This window comes from Herpailurus yagouaroundi, unplaced genomic scaffold (assembly GCF_014898765.1).
Source record: "Herpailurus yagouaroundi ecotype Mexico unplaced genomic scaffold, PumYag 166, whole genome shotgun sequence".
In the NCBI taxonomy this organism is placed as follows: domain Eukaryota; kingdom Metazoa; phylum Chordata; class Mammalia; order Carnivora; family Felidae; genus Herpailurus; species Herpailurus yagouaroundi.
In genome coordinates, this window is record NW_024412407.1 from 33747069 (window position 1) to 33759668 (window position 12600).

General features: G+C 33.5%; 1 protein-coding gene and 1 long non-coding RNA gene across 2 annotated transcripts in view; one reads left to right on the plus strand and one right to left on the minus strand.

Annotated features, from left to right (window-relative positions):
* The window catches only part of ATF7IP (activating transcription factor 7 interacting protein), a 122897-nt gene that overhangs the window by 107879 nt on the left and 2418 nt on the right, over nt 1–12600 (minus strand). The window lies entirely within an intron of this gene.
* On the plus strand, nt 7761–8389 carry LOC121038894 (uncharacterized). Its single transcript, XR_005794557.1, has 2 exons — nt 7761–7929; nt 8184–8389. It is a non-coding gene; the product is annotated as an uncharacterized LOC121038894 (long non-coding RNA).

Consider the following 12600-nt stretch of genomic DNA (forward strand, 5'->3'; position numbering starts at 1 on the left):
GTGCTAAGAGCTGAAATCCATCCTAGACTACACCCAGTCTGAGCCCATGGAGCTTCCATCACCCATTTCTTCCCACATTGGTTCTGTTTCTACACATCATGAAAATAGTTCAGAAAAGAAAAATACTTACACTGTTATTCAGATAACTGGTGCCACTGCCCATATGTTTCACTCTATCCTAAAGAAACTACCCTAGTTCACCCAATAAATCTTACTCATGATTCAACCTAAATTATCTCATCAGTAACAATCTTTTACTTACTCTCTTTTCCCCTTACAATACCCATCCCCCAAGCCAGCTGTAATTTCTCTCTCAAGATCTTTTGTGCATACCATCATTACACTTATCACATTTCATTGCTTATATCTTTATTATGAGTTCCTAAAGGACAGAAATTACATCTTATGTCATTTCCCATTCACTTCCACAGTGTGAAACACAGTATTTGTTCAATAGACGGATATTGAGCTTAAGTTAATTCCCAGTGTTTTCATTTCTACTATAAAAATCTCAGAAAATTCTACATCTTTAAAACTTTCATTTTCAGGAGCTCAACTCTTACTTTCTAGGAAAAAGAAGTCAACTAATGAGTCAACAAGTTTTTAGCCTTGTCCTAAAACACCTCTGTACTTAAAAACCAACATAGAAAAAATACCTTTTGTAGAGCATTGTCCAGTTTTTAGTGTTTTTATAGGATCTACTATGTGCTCAGAATAGTTGAACTATGAAAAAAGCCTATAGAAAATTATGGAACATAGGTATATTATTTACTTTTATGTTTTCACATTTTACTAAGAATACAGCTTGACTTTTATGTCATATAAGAAATTTGCTTTAAATAGGATAAGTCCTAATGAACCCAATTATTGTTTATTTGTAAAAGCAAACACATTTCAAAGCTACTTCAAATATTAGGTAAACATTTCCATGATTACTCAATGTTTTATCTCTTTCTAAATAAAAACTAGCACTTTTCACATAATGTTTTCATTTCAGTCTTAACAATCATGTAAAACAAGAGTACCATAATTTCAAATTTTTATGAGCAGAGAATGTGACCATTTGCTATGGGTTGCCCAAGCAACAAAGAGAACTGGAAGAAAATAACTGTAATTAACTACTATAACCTTTTATATAACATATACCATACTATTACAAGATTTTACATATGCAAAATATTGAAGATTCCATAGAACCTAAATAACAGGTTTCACTATATCAAGTAAAAACTAAATACACTTTTATTTAACTAATATACTTCAGTTACATGTTATTACCAATCTTACATATGCTAAAAGAGAAAATAAACATGAGAATGGTATTAAGACAATGAAATGAAAACACCATAATTTCCCTCTCTCAAAGCCCACTAAAACTACAATGAAGGTAGTTTTTGAAAGCATAAATCCTTAGGAACAAGGAGAAAAGTAAAAAAGAAAATAGCTAAAAAGATTTGGGAAGATGAAAATAAGCAAAACCACAGGTAACTAACTTAGCAGTTCCCAAAACATCATAGTACATGCTTCACTGGGGACAAGAACCAATTTAAGTTACATGGCGGCAACTTCAAAAGACATAGCGACTAAAAGAACAAGGACGACTGGGACAAAGGGAGCAAACAGTAAGGCTGGTATGACTAAAAAAGGGAATACTAGTGAAAGCTGTTTGCAAATCAATAAGATACCATCGATATCCTTACCACATTCCACTGAATACCTCCTCTCCAGAGTCCTAGCAAAACTATGAAGACAACATCCACGGTTAAAAATGAGAGTGGCATACCAAAAAGAGAGGGACTAAATGCTGGCTGCAGAGACACCTAGTCCTTTTCTTCCATTAATCTTCCAGAATGCTACCAATCAGACCCTTATTCTCCACATAAGAAAATGAAAACGGAGTGTACTTAAAAACCACAAAACACAAGACTGTAAGGTCTTGGGAGCTCTCAAAACCACCCCACACAGAAAAGCCTAAAAAGTTTAAAAGCTGACAAATTTAGATATTCTAATCAACTTCTTAATTTTCCACAACAGTCAGGCAAGAAAAAAGGACAACCGAGACAAGTCTTACATGGAAGACAAACCAAAAACAAACCTAAACAAAAAAACTCACAAAGACTATGCAAGAAAAAAAACTTCAAAAAAAATAATATCTTCAGATAAGAAAAGATAATACAATCATGTGTCAATAATAGAATACTAGGGGTTCCTGGCTAGCTCATACAGTAGAGCATAAGACTCTTGATCTTGGGGTTGTGAGTTCAAGATCCATGTTGGGCACAGAGTTTACTTAAAAAAAAAAAAAAGACTACAGGCTAAAAACAAAAAGTAGACATTAAGAACATAACATAAAAAATGAAAAACTCAATAGAAGAACTGGATGACAAAGCTGAAGAAATCTAGCTGAACAAAAAGACAAAGTTGTAAATACAACGGAAAAAAAATCTAAGAAAAGTCAAGTACCCCTCCAAAAATTCACATTGGAATGACAGAATGGAAAACAGCTATCACCAATGAAATCACTTAATAAAAAATTCCAAGACTGAAAAACAAGGGTTGCCAAACTGAAAGGGCCTGATGAATTCCAGCAAACAATGATAAACATATCCACATCAAAGAATTGCAGTGAAATTTCAAGACACTGAAGACTAATAACAAATTCTACAAGCGGCCAGTGAAGGGAAAATCACAAATAAGAATGGCTTCAGATTTCTCAGCAGTAACAGAAGCAAGAAGACAATGGAACAGTGCATTTAAACTTCTGAAGAAAAATATTTTCCAACCCAGGTTTCTATACCTAGCCAAACTATCAATCAAGTATCTAATACATAGTGATAATTTTCAGATACATACAGTTTCACAAAATATACTTCCCATTTACTCTTTCTCAAAAAGCTACTAGAGAATACGGTCTTCTTCCTCTAATGAATAAACCAACAAAAAGACATGACACATGGAAAACAAGGGTGCTACACAGACAAGTGGTAAAGGAAATCCAAACATTGTGAATAAAATTCTAATAACAGCAGTGTATACCATATGAAGAGAGCAACTAGACCAACTGTAGCAATGAGACTCAAGAAACAAAAATGAGTCAACATCCTTGCTGCCACTGTACCCAAGGAAAGAAGGAAAGATGTACATCAAAAGATCCTTAGTAAAGGACTGTACCAAATCATCTGAACTGTTACTGTTATGTAGAAGAGACTCCTGGATACAGGCATCCTGGGATAAAGCTGACCTTACCTTCATGAATCAACATCTGTAATCACTAAATCAAGAGAATTGGTAAGGATTTCTACGATTCTGTTAGTCCAGTGCAGACAACTTTGTGTAAATAGATTACTTAACCCTAGATCAGTGAAACAAGAATTACTTACAAGTAAATGAACTGACTTAACTATGTTTTTTTTATTTTTAACGGTTACAAGAGAAAACACTTTCTTCTTAATCTATCTTAACCTTCAATTTAAAATATATTTCATATAGGGGCACCTGGGTGGCTCAGTCAGTTGAGCGTCTGACTTTGGCTCAGGTCATAATTTTGCAGTTTGTGAATTCGAGCCCTGTGTCGGGCTGTGTGCTGACAGCTCAGATCCTGGAGCCTGCTTCAGATTCTGTGTCCCCCTTCTCTCTCTACCTCACCCCTGTTTGTGCTCTGTCTCTCTCTTTCAAAAATGAATAAACATTAAAAAAAATTTTAATACATTTTGTATAAATAATAATATCTTGATCTAATATCTTCAGAATTCCAGGGGGAAAATATCCTGTGAAAGATCTTAACATTGGTTATAATTAATAAGCCACCAGAACAATTAAAAAGCCATTCTGTAGAAAAATACTGAAAATATTATTGGCTTTATCTAAACTGAATCTCTTTACTTTTTTATAAACTAGTTTACAAAGTTCCAATAAGAATGTTTTCCTTCCTGTCAGGATAAAATTGGATAAATCAAATTGGTAACCATGACTACAAGAGAAATGTGACATTTAAAAAAAGAGGTAGCTTATAATTAGGTATGACAGGGAACAAAGACTACACCTCAAATGTAGAAATGACTGCCCTGCAAATGCAAAAAATGATGCCTCGTAAGTCCTCCCGGAAATTCAATTTAGTAATTCTTCTATAATTTATGGATTCCCAAGTTTAATGAGAATAAAGAATATCATTTCCTGACAGAACAATATTGACAAATGCATAAATCTCAGAACCATAATACCCTACAGTTTTAAGTATTGCAGGTGAAAACTCATTGAGATAAATTAGATGGCTCTTGGTTCCTGATCTTGTAACCAAGCAGATAAGTTATTACACTTTACAAAACATCTAGATGGAAGCTCTTTTTTTTTTTTAATCTTTATTTCTGAGAGAGACAGACAGAATGCAAGCAGGGGAGGAACAGAGAGAGAGAGACACAGAATGTGAAGCAGGCTCCAGGCTCTGAGCTGTCAGCACAAAACCCAACGTGGGGCTCAAACTCACAGACCATGAGACCATGACCTGAGCTGAAGTTGGACGCTTAACCAACTGAGCCATCCAGGCGCCCCTAGATGGAAGCTAACTCTTAAACCTCATGTCAAATGTATGTAGTTTTGTTAACCAGACAATAGGGAATTCTTTGAATATTAATCAGCTATTCATTAAACCTGTGTAAATAAAATAAAACATCAAAATAAAATAATCAGAAGATCAGAAAACAAACTTATGTGGTGAAATTTGTTTCTTAAGGGGCAGGAACTTGGCCACATGAACGATTCTACAAGGAAACAGACATTTGTCTGGCTTTAATTTTGAGTGAGCATGTCCAACAAGTTCCATACCTGGAGGGTTAATAAAGAGAGAGGGAGCACTTTGCACCCTTTATTTAAAAAACAAAAAACAAAAAAACGATGGCATATGTGGATCTAGTTCCCCAAAATAAATTATTTCATCCCTAACTTTGGCAATGATGATTGTCTGAAAAAACCTGACCAACTGTGAAGATAAAAAATTAATGAGAAAATGGCTGTAAACTTAGCAAATTTAGTAATCTTGTAAGGCTTTTATTCTTTAAATGCCTTTTAAAATAAAACAGTTCTAAAGGTAGACTCCTTCACAAACCTTTACAAATAAATGACTTCTTTAAAGTTTTGGGTTTTGGGTTTTTTTTTTTCTTTTTTGTTTTTTTTGTTTTTTTTGTTTTTTTTGAGAGACAGAACACAAGCAGGGAAAGGGCAGAGAGAGAGAATCCCAAGCAGGCTCCACACTGTCACCATGGAGTCTGACATGGGCAGAACTCACAGACCGTGAGATCATGATCTGAGCCCAAATCAAGAGCTAGATGCTTAACTGACTGAGACATCCAGGTGCCCTGCAAATAGATTACTTCTTTAAATGCTTATTTTTCTCTACTAGTGAATGGTCTTCTAAAACTACTTTTTGAAATTACTTTTTATTTTATTTTTTTTTCAACGTTTATTTATTATTTTGGGGACAGAGAGAGACAGAGCATGAACGAGGGAGAGGCAGAGAGAGAGGGAGACACAGAATCGGAAACAGGCTCCAGGCTCTGAGCCATCAGCCCAGAGCCCGACGCGGGGCTCGAACTCACGGACCGCGAGATCGTGACCTGGCTGAAGTCGGACGCTTAACCGACTGCGCCACCCAGGCGCCCCTGAAATTACTTTTTAAATGCATTTAAATTCCAGCTCCAATAATCAAGAATATTGCCATTTTCTATATATCTCCTCCATTGAGGGTTCCATATAGCTGCAACTAGCTGCCTCTTAAATATTCATGCCTAATTGATTCAATTGATTGAAGACAGAAAAGTGTGCCAGGAAAAACTGCTAAGTATTTTTTATATCTAATCTCATTTAACCCTCACAACCACCCTATCAGATAGGTAGTACCACCATTTTATATTAAGTAATAGTGTTGGCAGACTCTAAATTCCCAGATCCCAATATAAAATTATTGCTCTCTCCATTTCATTATATTACTGATTTTAGGAAAATCCTTCACCTTTTTGTTTCTTCATTTATTTGCTATCTTCCAACTTTTATATCACTTAAGTTTGATGGAAAAGGAAAGAATTACACAAACTTAAAACACAAAATAATTATTTAATTCCATCTTTTTATCAAACCCTTATTAATTTACACACATTATGTCCTTCAGAGTTAAATCTTAGAAACTTATTAATAGGTGAGCAATGGTGTTTCTTTGCTTTCTTCTATTTCTTAATGAATGAGATGGAAAACTTTCTTTCTAAAAGTTGTCTCACAATTTATAATTTTTCATATGCAAACTGCCTGTCCAACCTTTTGTCCATTTATGTAGTTGGTGCTTAGGTAAATTACATGTTCAATTATTTAAAAAAAAAATCTAACATCTGTAGATAATAGTAAGTTAAATAAAAAAAAAGAACTACAGCATATCTTACTTCGCTTTTTGGCACTTCGCCTAAAACAAAAGGATTCTTGCCTTTCAATAAACAAATATTTTTGAATTTTAAGGAAGACAATGTGGAAAGTAATCTTATACTTTTAATAGTGGTCTTATCATTCCTAATTACAAGGGTTTTTTCCTTAACATGTGACATTTGTCAAAAACATCAATAAGATATAATTCTTAAATGCAGGAAGCTTATGAAGTATTATGCAACTAAAAACAAAGAAGTAGAAAGGAATAAATGTCTTCAAGCAAGATAGGAAGTAAAACAGAGTAAAAAAAGAAATGAGAGAACTTCTGAGAATAACAATATCCTTTATTAGTTACATTATGTAGGCACTATGGCAGCAATGACTCTTACTTACAAAACTCAAGGATCTATATATGAAGGTGGTATTTAGAGTTCTCCTCACACACTACCTTCTTTCTCATTCCTTTTTTTTTTTTTTTTTTTTAACGTTTATTTTTGAAAGAGAGAGAGACAGAGTGTGAGCGGGGAAGGGGCAGAGAGAGAGGGAGACACAGAATCTGAAGCAGGCTCCAGGCTCTGAGCCATCAGCACAGAGCCTGATGTGGGGCTTGAACCCATGAACTGTGAGATCATGACCTGGGCCGAAGTCGGACGCTTAACCGACTGAGCCACCCAGGTGCCCCTCTCGTTTCTGATAGATACTCTGAACACCTTATTTATTCCCTTTACTAAGAATATCCTTCTAATTCACCCCTTAAAATACAACCCTCTAAGATTTCCTTGATCTCCCCCCACAACAGTTTCACTGTCTGTGCCATAAACAAATATCTACTGTGTCTTACTTATAATCTATAGAAAGCTGCTTTTAATTATCTACTTATTATACAAGTAAGCTTTACCTATATGCAAAGAATTTACAACCACAATCTTTTTACTTGTATGCATTACAAGGTCCTCAAAAATTATATTTTCCATCTTCAAAATGTATATTTCACACATACAGTTACAAAACAACAGGATCTGGAAAAGAATATAAAAACATAAACTCGGGGCACCTTCCTGGCTCAGTCAGTGGAGCAAGCAACTCTTGATCTTAGGGTAGTGAGTTTGAGCCCCCTGCTGGGTGTAGAAATTACTTAAAAATAAAATAATTAAAAAACATAAATTCAACTTTAGACTAAAGCAAGCAGTTCAAATAACTGCGATTCACGACTGTCATTACAGTCCTTACCTGCAGTCCTTCATCTTTCAAAATAAGCAACTAGCAAAGTTAAAAAAATATTACAGTGAGATTTTAAAATTAAATTAAAATTCCAATTCTTATAAAGCTAAATATAATTTAATACATTTGCAAGGGCAAGCAGAAAGGGAAAGAATTGCACCATTATTTGGTGGTATACACACACAAACACACACACACACACATAACTAGAATCTCAGACACAAATCACAAACAAATGTTCTCAAAATTCCACTTGAAAAGAAGATATAGAGTTATAACTATAACTCTTGAGACAGAAAAACAGTTTTGTTTTTTTTTTGTTTGTTTGTTTGTTTTAATTTTTTTTTTCAACATTTATTTATTTTTTGGGACAGAGAGAGAGCATGAACGGGGGAGGGGCACAGAGAGGGAGACACAGAATCAGAAACAGGCTCCAGGCTCTGAGCCATCAGCCCAGAGCCCGACGCGGGGCTCGAACTCACGGACCGCGAGATCGTGACCTGGCTGAAGTCGGACGCTCAACCAACTGCGCCACCCAGGTGCCCCCAGAAAAACAGTTTTTAATATCAAATTATGAATTACTTTGATACTACTTCTCCAGCTTCTTTTTGTAGCAGAAAGGTCTGGTTGTTCTATTACACTCATTTATCCCCTTTTATAAAATTCCTTAATTTTAGCTAGCACATGATTGTCCAGCTAGATACTACATTTCCTAGCCTTCCTTTCCCAGCTAAGTATGTTCCAATGACTAAATCCACACCCATAAAACTTGAGTCAAAGTGGTATGTACCACTTCCAGATCATGCTCTCAAAAGAATGAGGTGTATACTCCCACTGCCCTTTCTCCCTTGCCCCTGGTTGGTGAAACTGTAGAATAGTCATGTTCAACCTGGAAACCATATGTTAAGTCAAAGCCACCTACAAACTCTAAACAGTCTTCTTTGTTAGAGGAGAAAAACACTTATCATCCTTAAACCATCATAATAGTCTCACAGAGCAGATTAGCCTTTACTGTAATCCAATTACTCCTGACACCATCTAAAAAGAAATAAAAGAAATTTTCAAAGATAGTCTCTTTTCTCTTTCATATTTTTCACCACTTCTTCCTTTTAAGACATTTATCTAATAAGGGTAAGAAGTCAGAAACATTCCTCAACTCCAAATCCTTAGTTGAGAATATGCTGAAGCAGTCATGTCATTCATTGTTTCACCAAACTCTTGTCCTCCTGGTTCTTAAAATGGCAGATTCTATTCTCACCTTCTAGGTTTACCTTTCTACCAACTGGAAGGCATTATCTTTGAGAACTACTGACTCAAGGAGAAATCTTTTAATAGCTATGGCAGTTCTGAGAATCACAGTCAAATTTCTCATTAGAATGTAAAAGTGCCACAGAGTGCCGGAACATAATTCCCAGATACCCACCAAGACAATAATTCCCCAAAGTAGTATGTACAAACAACAAAGAAAGTGGAAAAGAACTGTACAGTAAAACATTATGACATTACTATCTCACATCAAAGGGGCCTTCTCTCCCAAATTAAAGGGTATATGCTAGTTATTCATAGTTATTAGATACAAAACAACTCAAAATATTGTTATAATATTCTGAGCAAAGAAAAACTGCAGATATGAATAAAAGAATATTTCTCACAGTCAAGTTAACAGGTCATCTACATTTCCCAGACTTTTTATGTTTATGTAGATCCAATTATAAAGTCTCTCAGGAAGGTGCTATCAACTGTACCCTTAGGCCTATCACATTTTTTGGAAAGTGGCCAAGCAGATGCTAGAATCATTCTCTTAAAGACTCAAAAATGCAAATGATCAAAATTCACAACTGAAGACATTCACATTGTACAAATAAGCACTAGTGCCCTGGTCTTCTCATTTTGCAGGCATTTAAAAAATGAAAATGCTGGCCAGCACTCATATTCTCTTCCTCCAATACAAAATGGGTTTCCACCATGTAACTTGAAGCACAAAGTTTGATTTTTTGGAATTCACTTTTCTGTCTTAAACAAACTAAAATGACAGGATAAACCGCTGATTTACTCTGTAGATTTCACGACAATCTCAGAAAGAACACTGCAAAATCATTTTTAAAGTCTTGAGTTACATAAAGAACATAACAAGGTCAAATGGATAAGAATTTCTAAAGAGAGGCTTCACTAATGGATGCATAATTTCTAGATACTCTGGGGAACTTATAGGGACTATGGCTTCCCAGAGCTACTTAATGATTTTTTGTATTCTACCATTTAAATTTTGTTAAAACATCACCTAAATTTTATCTGTAATATGCCCCACATGTGACTTCTTTGAAAAAGTAGATTTGCCCGTGCACAAATATTCCATATACCTCAAAACTTAAAAATCATAATAGAAGGTTTTCTAAACTAAATCTTGAGCAAGTTAAACAGAACTAAATATTCTGATTCAGAATCATTTAAGATCATCAATTATAATTAACATAATATAAATACGGATTCAGCTCTAAAAACACTAATTCCCAAATTAAATAACCTCAAAACTAAGTCTTTAAATTCTTGCTTCTAACACTTGAAACATATCTTCACTGTCAAGGTGCTAGCCATCACTCCTTCCTCTTATCCATATACATTTCTCTGGTAGCCACTTCTCCTGTCCCTACTTTGCTATTTCTCACCTATCATAGTCTGAAAACTTAAGTATCATAATTTGTCAGAACTAGAAAAAGTTTTCAAGTAAGAGCAAAAGTCACATAAAAAAAGTAAAATATGCAAATCTCTGTAAGTGGTTTTGCTTGAAAAAGACCCAAAGATGAGAATTGTTCATTTAAAAAGTTTAATAAAAGCCAATAACACATGATTTCTACCTACTTCCTAGATTTATTTTCATGAAGCCAATGAACACAAATAATAGATTTAATGTACAATGAACTTATACCAATAATTAGAGAAACATCCTTATTAGAGAATAATTTACTATTATCAAGGGACTAAAAATAAAAGTTTTTAACTTTATTATAGCATTAGGCACCATCCTGGCCAGAAAAACTAGATAACTTTCCAACATTCTTCCATTAAAAAAGTCTATGTAAATGAAAAATTTTGGTTTCAAATATTGAAGAATACTTTAACTGGACAACCTATTTTCTCACTTCTAACTTCATACTTGCACTATTTTCATATCACCATGTCCTAAGACAGATTAAAAATAGAAACGTAGTCCTATATCCTCTAACAACTTATCCCTATTAACATCATATCAGCATTAGGGAACAAGTTTAATAACACCTTAATGAAAAATAACAGGTATCACAAATTTTCCCAATGTTTCTCTTAAAAAGTACATTTTGTGGAATCTGCGGGAAATATATCCCATTTATGAGAAAAAAAAACAAACACAGTATAAAGATGTAAACTCACCCCAATTTAAGTTTAATGCGATGCTAAACTAAACTATCACTACAACAAATAAAACAGTGCACTACTGCTACATGGATAAGACCCAGGTACAGTGGTTGTTAACCTAGCTTTAGATTTTGTATTATATATTCCTGTGAAAAGCTGATGAAAACTATAACTCTTTCCCCAGAAAAATGTACATAGGCATAATCACATAATGTTGTGTACATCAAGGAATCCATCAAAGGATCTACCAAGGAATCTTCTTACTATCTGTAGAAACTCCTGAGGCCAATGGACCAAGTTAAATATCCCCAGTAAATGAAGCAGAACTATAGCTCAAACCTGGTAACTTAAGATCAAAATTAGCAACTCAAAGCAGTAAGAAAAAAGATCACCAACGTAAGAATCTAAGAAAACTAGGTATTTGGAAAAACTGGAAACTAATAAACTCCATACAGATTAAAACACTTATTTTTTTAATCATTAAAATACATAAAAAAAATAAATAAAATAAGTGAACATTTAAGTTCATTTCACAACAGGTTATTTCTAGGCAAAGAAGTCCTGGAAGAAATCACAAATGAGAAAAAGCAGTGCATTAGACTACCAAAAAAAAAAAAAAAAAGGAAAACTTCTGAATATATAAAATAAGCAATTTTAAAAGTAATAAACTAAAAAAAAAGCCTGCCAAAAGTATGAAAAGCAAAAGGCTTATATCTATAAATAGCTGTTATCAATAGGAAAAACATTAACATCCACCATAGAAAAGATTAAAAAACCTCAAACAGCTAATTCACAAAAATGAGAACATTGTATACATAAACATTAAAAAATTCAACTTCACCAGATATCTATAGCTATACATCTATATCTATATCGATATCGATTTCTATATCTATATCTATATCTCTATGGTACTGTTTTTCAGCCACCAAACTGATGGTGGTATGGGAAATGCTTTTCAAAAAAATAAATTTTTATTAATTTTGTAATTACCTTAAAAGCCCTTTGAAACAATATTTGAAGCAATAATTTCAAAGAAATCATTTCAAAGAGATGCAGTTCATAACTCATGTGTAAGGATGTTCAGTGTAGCATTATTTATAACAGAGAAATGGGCAACAAACAAATGGTCAATAAAAGAAATGCTTAGTAAGTCACAGTACATTCTTATTAGATATAACAATATTGTAGCCGCTTAAAGACATTTGAAGAATATTTCATGATTTGGGGTATTTTCTCAATAAAATATTATATACCCATTAAAAGAAATTTTTAAAAGAATGTTATACATTGAAATAACATTAAGTATTTTAAAAGAATAATGAAATGAGATAAATATCTACAACATAATACAAAATTAAAAGAACAAGAATGAAATTATGGTCCAAATGAAAAACTGATCAATATTTATTGAACAATATTTATTGACCAATTGATAAACCATGAAAAAATAACAAAATCACCAGAACATTTATGCTGTTTATTTCTAAATGTTGCTAATTTTCAACACTTTCCAAAGGTGCTGCAATGAATAAGTAAAAAAGTATTTAAATATATGTATCAAATATTCAAATCATAATT